Raw genomic sequence first — 7,586 nt, 5'->3', positions numbered from 1 at the left:
TCACATGGAATACTAAACCTAATTCTGTTTGGGTTTAAATGGTTAATGTAGGACTGATGATTGATGGTAATCACTTTTATGTAATTGATTAGTCAAAAAAAATAGCTTTTATTGACACAGTTATACCTGTTATTATACATTGCATTCATGAATCAAAGAGCAATACGGTTTCGATCAGTTTTTTATATGCATGTTCACTGTGTATTTTTTATCCTTGGAATCAAAAGCCCATGCACAGTAGAAAAACATGTTGACGATCAAGGATGCCTTCTACTGTTGTTTCCCGATATACTACTTTATTATGTCAGAAGATGCACAGAGCAATACACAATACGCAGCACCATTAGATCAATATATATATCGGGAAATAAACCAGCGGCACTCAGGGTCTTATGAAGCAGTAGAATTGTATTAAGACATCAATGAGAAGGACATCAACGTTTCGGGGAGTTAAACCCCTTTATCAAGATGTGAGGTAGTGTGTGGGAAAAAGAAGAAGTGACTCACCTTATAGAGATAGAAACCCGCCGTACCAGGTGCGCGTCGCCGCTCCGTGTCACGCTGTGAATGCTGTGGTGCGCGAGATGATGACGTGTAGTCGCGTCTAAGCAGAGTCAGGGTCGGCTGGTTGCTAGGCAACGCCGGGGAGACACCAGCGTTTGTGCGGCTAAAGGAAAGACAAGTGTAAAATACAATAGAACCAGAGCACCAACAGAAACTGTAGACATGAGAACAAAAACTGTGGGGGTGAATAGTGAAAACCTGCACTGACAGGAGCATACATGGCTGTACCCTGTGATGGCCCTTAATGAATGAAACGAAGGACAATGAAACAGGGTGCCCTTAATGGTGAAATATACGAGAGGGTCAGTGCCTGACAGATGCAGATAAAATGGGCATGCACAAACACTGTGTCTTCTATGTGCAACAGTGAAGGACAATGATGGACAATAATAAATTACTGTAGATAATAATGGACAATAATAAGCAATCAAGCAGATGATGTCCAACTGATGTATACTCTGCGCTTCCCCAAATAGGAAAAGAGTTGTGGACCACTAGTCCCTGGGGCTAAAGGGTAATTCAACCAAAAGTGCTCCATACGATCCTCTCGTTCAGCCCAGTAGGATGAATCGTGCCAAGATTATAGATCCAGGAGGCTTCTTTCCTGAGGAGTTGACCCTCTCTGTCGCCCCCACGTAGAGATTTGGGAACGTGGTCTATAATGATGTGTTTAAGGCCAGATAAAGTGTGGTGGGCTTCAAAAAAATGTCTGGCCACAGGTTGATCAGATGCCTTGCCCGATAGTGCTGCTTTTATCGCAGACCGGTGTAGGGCCATACGTTCTCGTAAGGATCTGATAGTCTTACCCACGTAGCACAAGCCGCACGGGCATGTTATCAAATAAATGATGTAGGTAGAGGTACAGGACACTGTGTGGCGAATGCGGACCTCTTTATCAGATAGGGGTAATTTGAACACCGAGCCTGTCAGCATATGGGTGCACGTGGTGCAACCCAGGCAACGGTAGCAGCCGGGTTTCTTGGTAATGAAAGTTTCCCTCGGGGGCCCATCGGGGGCCTTTGGAAAGTTGGTGATATCGGTAAATTCATGAAGAGGTCCAGGTCCACATCTGCCATTTTTTCATCAATCAGGAAGGATCTCATGGCTGCCAAGCCCTCTGTGTGCGGTATGCAAGAATACAGGCTGCAAATGTCGATTGTGCAGAGAAGTGCCCCTTCAGGGACTGGGCCGAAAGCTTCCAATGTGCACAAAAAGAAGGTGGGATCCTTCAGGCAGGTAGACTGTTTAAGCACCAAAGGCTGCAGTATGCTGTCCAAAAATTGCGAGATGGGTTGATATAGGGACTGCCGGGCCGAGATGATGGGTCGGCCGGGGGGCGATTGTAGGTTCTTGTGGATCTTGGGCACTGTGAACAGAACCGGCACTACCGGATGCTTCTGCAGAAGAGCCTTGAGGAGCTTGTCCGAAATCAGCTTTTGGGAATGTGCTGATACTAGGATGTTATCGAGTTCCTGCTTGTATGCAGTGGTGGGGTCAGAGCTCAATAAACTGTATGTGTTGGTATCGGACAGCTGGGACAAGATCTCTGACTTGTAGTAGGCAAGATCCAGAACGACCACGCCGCCCCCTTTATCGGCGGGGCGAATTACAATGTCGTTGTAGGAGCCTAAGTTTTTGAGGGCTGTCCATTCTTGCTTGGATAGGTTATGGTGATGTCGCTGCTCGGCCTTGGCATATTTGTCAACGGCTTCTTCCATCAGTCGTATGTATGATTTGATGGAAGGGTTTGAAGAAGGGGGATCGAACAGAGATTGACTTCTTTTATTTAAAAAGGGTTGGAAAACAGGTGTTGGGGAAAGGTCCTGTGAAGGATGTGAGGCAAAATATTCCTGCCGGCGTAGCTTCCGGGAGAATTGGAACAAATCAATTTTCCAGGAAAGCTCATTGTGTGAGTTGGTGGGGATGAAGGAAAGTCCATGATTAAGTACGTTTACCTCCATGGTGGTGAGGGTGCGCTTGGAAAGGTTAACCACTAGGTCTTGTTTTTTACAGCACGATCTCTTGAGTCTCGTGTTCTGGCCGCCCCGACGGGTGGCCGCCCTTTTGTTTTTGATGACTGGGGGGCAGCTTGATCTAAAGGGATGGCTTGTGTTTCTTGCGGGCCATCGGACTCTGCTAAGACAAATTCACTGTCGCTGTTTGACGAGGCTGCTGACCGGGAAGTGTTTTCTCTTCGCCGATGCCATCCTTGCCGGGATGTACGGGATTTTTGAGAAGTGTTGGATCCGCCTCCTCTCATCAACCAACGATATACCCTGTTATTTTCGTCTTGGACGATATTATGCTTGTTCTTTTTGAACTTAATGAGGTCCCTGCGGTAGTTGTCGCATTGGGTACGCAGTTTGGACAGCCAATCATGCGACTCGTCCTGTTGCAGAAATGGTAGATGGTCAGCTTCGCATGACTGTATTTTCTCCTTGACCACTTTGAGCTCTCTGCCCGCCTCCTCGATCACCAGCAACATCAGGTCGAGACTGCATTTATTGGTGATTCCTACCCACTTCTTACAGAAATCGGGGTTATACCTCCCTATAGTAGGTGCGTTCCTGACCCTGAAGCCTCTGGGGATCATGCATTCTCTATGATAGTCAGATAGAGAAATGCCATGTAAAAGAAAGTCAATCTCCCTTCTTTCAATTTGTACAGCTGCTGGTACAGATCCTCTGGCCCAGAGGATTGCTCCGTGGAAGATAGCTGCTCTTTAAAGCGGAGTCTGTCTGCATCCTCGTCGGTAAAGCTGTATAGGTCACCTTTGGCAATGTTGAGGTGTCTGTATCCGCTCACCTCATCCATGTTTGCTGCTGAAGTGCTGGGATTCATGCCTGGAGTCCTGTTGGAACTCGTGGCTGTGCAACGTGATGCTGCAGAGTCCTGTGCTGATTGTTAGACACCCTGTGTGTCCCAAGAAGTTCACCAAAAAGTGCTGATAATACTGGTAAAATGTTGCAGCTGGGTAGGCTACGGCTCAAGCATCTTTCAAGGGAAAAGCATATCAGAAATGACTGTTGAAAAATCGTGGTGCCCTGGCTCAGGCAAGTGCTGTCATAAAAACGGCTCTTGAATGAATATCATGTAAATGCAGCCCGGCACTCCTTTTGATGTGGGTGATGGTTGCCTAGGTGCCCTCAGTATTGGATCAGGATATCGGGAAATAAACCAGCGGCTCTCAGGGTCTTATGAAGCAGTAGAATTGTATTAAGACATCAATGAGAAGGACATCAACGTTTTGGGGAGTTAAACCCCTTTATCAAGATGTGAGGTAGTGTGTGGGAAAAAGAAGAAGTGACTCACCTTATAGAGATAGAAACCCACCGTACCAGGTGCGCGTCGCCGCTCCGTGTCACGCTGTGAATGCTGTGGTGCGCGAGATGATGACGTGTAGTCGCGTCTAAGCAGAGTCAGGGCAACGCCGGGGAGACACCAGCGTTTGTGCGGCTAAAGGAAAGACAAGTGTAAAATACAATAGAACCAGAGCACCAACAGAAACTGTAGACATGAGAAGAAAAAATGTGGGGGTGAATAGTGAAAACCTGCACTGACAGGAGCATACATGGCTGTACCCTGTGATGGCCCTTAATGAATGAAACGAAGGACAATGAAACAGGGTGCCCTTAATGGTGAAATATACGAGAGGGTCAGTGCCTGACAGATGCAGATAAAATGGGCATGCACAAACACTGTGTCTTCTATGTGCAACAGTGAAGGTCCGATACCAACACATACAGTTTATTGAGCTCTGACCCCACCACTGCATACAAGCAGGAACTCGATAACATCCTAGTATCAGCACATTCCCAAAAGCTGATTTCGGACAAGCTCCTCAAGGCTCTTCTGCAGAAGCATCCGGTAGTGCCGGTTCTGTTCACAGTGCCCAAGATCCACAAGAACCTACAATCGCCCCCTGGCCGACCCATCATCTCGGCCCGGCAGTCCCTATATCAACCCATCTCGCAATTTTTGGACAGCATACTGCAGCCTTTGGTGCTTAAACAGTCTACCTGCCTGAAGGATACCACCTCCTTTTTGTGCACGTTGGAAGCTTTCGGCCCAGTCCCTGAAGGGGCACTTCTCTGCACAATCGACATTTGCAGCCTGTATACTTGCATACCGCACACAGAGGGCTTGGCAGCCATGAGATCCTTCCTGATTGATGAAAAAATGGCAGATGTGGACCTGGACCTCTTCGTGAATTTACTAGAGTTGACCCTCACCAGGAACTATTTTCTTTTCGATGCCCATTTTTACCAACAAAGGACCGGCTGTGCGATGGGCAGCAACGTGGCTCCGTCGTACGCCAATGTGTACATGCTCAAGGAGGAAGTCCAGATGTTCTTTCACGATCCGATGACGGCCTCATCAATCGCACTGTTTACCAGATACATCGACGACCTGTTCATCATTTGGACAGGGGGAGAAACCGCGTTGAGGACTTTACTAGAATCCATCAACATCAGACCCTCACCAATTAGAATCACCTACCAGTGGTCTCCTGTATCCGTCAACTACCTGGATGTCCTGGTTACTGTGCAAGCTGGTAGATTACACACGAGCGTCTATCATAAGCCTACGGATAAAAACACCCTCCTTCGAGCCAATAGCCACCACCCTCGGTCACTGAAGCAGGGTCTCCCCAGGTCCCAAATGATCTGGGTAGCCCGCATTCACAGCCAACCGGCGAATTTGGAAAGCGAACTCGACAAGATGATCCTTAAGTTCATCGCCAGAGGATACGAGTGTTCCTTCCTTGAGGCCACCAAGAGAGAGGTCCTGACGATGTCTCGAAGTACCCTATTGCAGTCCAAGTCCAAAACAACAGACAACAGAATCCTGTGGATCACGTCGTTCGACACTTCTAGTCGTGTACTTACCCGAGCAAGCAGAGCTTTGTGGCCTATAGTCTCTACAGACTCAGTACTTCCCTTTAAGCACAAAACACCTATGGTGTGCTACAGGAGAGGTCGGAATATTCATGATATGCTGGTGCATACCGATATCACCAACTTTCCAAAGGCCCCCGATGGTCCCCCGAGGGAAACTTTCATTACCAAGAAACCCGGCTGCTACCGTTGCCTGGGTTGCACCACGTGCACCCATATGCTGACAGGCTCGGTGTTCAAATTACCCCTATCTGATAAAGAGGTCCGCATTCGCCACACAGTGTCCTGTACCTCTACCTACATCATTTATTTGATAACATGCCCGTGCGGCTTGTGCTACGTGGGTAAGACTATCAGATCCTTACAAGAATGTATGGCCCTACACCGGTCTGCGATAAAAGCAGCACTATCGGGCAAGGCATCTGATCAACCTGTGGCCAGACATTTTTTTGAAGCCCACCACACTTTATCTGGCCTTAAACACATCATTATAGACCACGTTCCCAAATCTCTACGTGGGGGCGACAGAGAGGGTCAACTCCTCAGGAAAGAAGCCTCCTGGATCTATAATCTTGGCACGATTCATCCTACTGGGCTGAACGAGAGGATCGTATGGAGCACTTTTGGTTGAATTACCCTTTAGCCCCAGGGACTAGTGGTCCACAACTCTTTTCCTATTTGGGGAAGCGCAGAGTATACATCAGTTGGACATCATCTGCTTGATTGCTTATTATTGTCCATTATTATCTACAGTAATTTATTATTGTCCATCATTGTCCTTCACTGTTGCACATAGAAGACACAGTGTTTGTGCATGCCCATTTTATCTGCATCTGTCAGGCACTGACCCTCTCGTATATTTCACCATTAAGGGCACCCTGTTTCATTGTCCTTCGTTTCATTCATTAAGGGCCATCACAGGGTACAGCCATGTATGCTCCTGTCAGTGCAGGTTTTCACTATTCACCCCCACAGTTTTTGTTCTCATGTCTACAGTTTCTGTTGGTGCTCTGGTTCTATTGTATTTTACACTTGTCTTTCCTTTAGCCGCACAAACGCTGGTGTCTCCCCGGCGTTGCCTAGCAACCAGCCGGCCCTGACTCTGCTTAGACGCGACTACACGTCATCATCTCGCGCACCACAGCATTCACAGCGTGACACGGAGCGGCGACGCGCACCTGGTACGGCGGGTTTCTATCTCTAGAAGAAAGGGAGAGAAAGAAGGCTCTTGTGTGGGCGCACTCTTGAAAGAAAAGGAAAATTCCTATAACGTATAGAAAGAAATGCTTAAAACATAACTTTTAATGTATATGATAAAAATACCCCTATACATGATCCATATCAAAAAAAGATTGTGTTAGTTTAGAATTAATTATTATTAATTATTGATTAATAAAATGTTCTGGTCTGTGTAATCACACTTGGTAATTGGAATGGTTGTAGACATTGATTGGTCTTACCTCCAATTCCCTGACCAGCACAGAAAATCTGTGTTAATGGAACCAGGGAGTGATCATAAGAGTTATTAGATGAGTAAGACCCACTTGGGCTACTTGGTTCAAAATTGGTAAATCTCCTGCATGGAGGTGAGTTGGAGTTTCAGACGTAAGCCAAGAGAATTAGTATTAAGCCTCAAAAAGAAAGAGAAGGGGGGAAGGAAGAATTAGTGGTGATACTGCTGTTGGTATTGCAAATACATGTGGAGGGAAATGGTCCCAACTCTACAACACCGGGTATTCGCAGGAAGTCTCCTCTCCTGGTACTGACCCGGCCCAACGCTGTTTGGCTTCCAAGATCAGACGAGATCGGGCATTGGCAGCGTGGTATGATAGTAGAGAATTTTTCAATTGCACCAATGAGAGTGCACCTATATAAGAAGCAGAAGAAAGAGGGAAAAGGGGAGACAGAAATATTAGGAACGAAAAAAAGGAATGAAAATAGTATAGAGAAGAAAGGGAATGAATCAGTGTAGCATAATTGATGGATCTGCTTTCTGCGTTAGACACAGCTCAGCAATTCCCACTTGTGTGGTGTCGTGTTCTGTGAATCGCAGATGAGAGTCCATGAAACAATAGTGAAGTATGGAAGGGAGATATGAGAGATAGGCTAGGTAGGTATCAAAAA

General features: G+C 46.8%; 1 pseudogene; it reads right to left on the bottom strand.

Moving 5' to 3' along the window:
• Positions 1-7,180: 7,180 nt before the first annotated feature.
• Positions 7,181-7,299, bottom strand: LOC134934570 (5S ribosomal RNA; annotated as a pseudogene).
• Positions 7,300-7,586: the final 287 nt, after the last annotated feature.

This window comes from Pseudophryne corroboree, chromosome 1 (assembly GCF_028390025.1).
Source record: "Pseudophryne corroboree isolate aPseCor3 chromosome 1, aPseCor3.hap2, whole genome shotgun sequence".
In the NCBI taxonomy this organism is placed as follows: Eukaryota; Metazoa; Chordata; class Amphibia; order Anura; family Myobatrachidae; genus Pseudophryne; species Pseudophryne corroboree.
The sequence above is the reverse complement of the archived record's forward strand: the minus strand, read 5'-3'. Positions and strand labels throughout refer to the sequence as shown.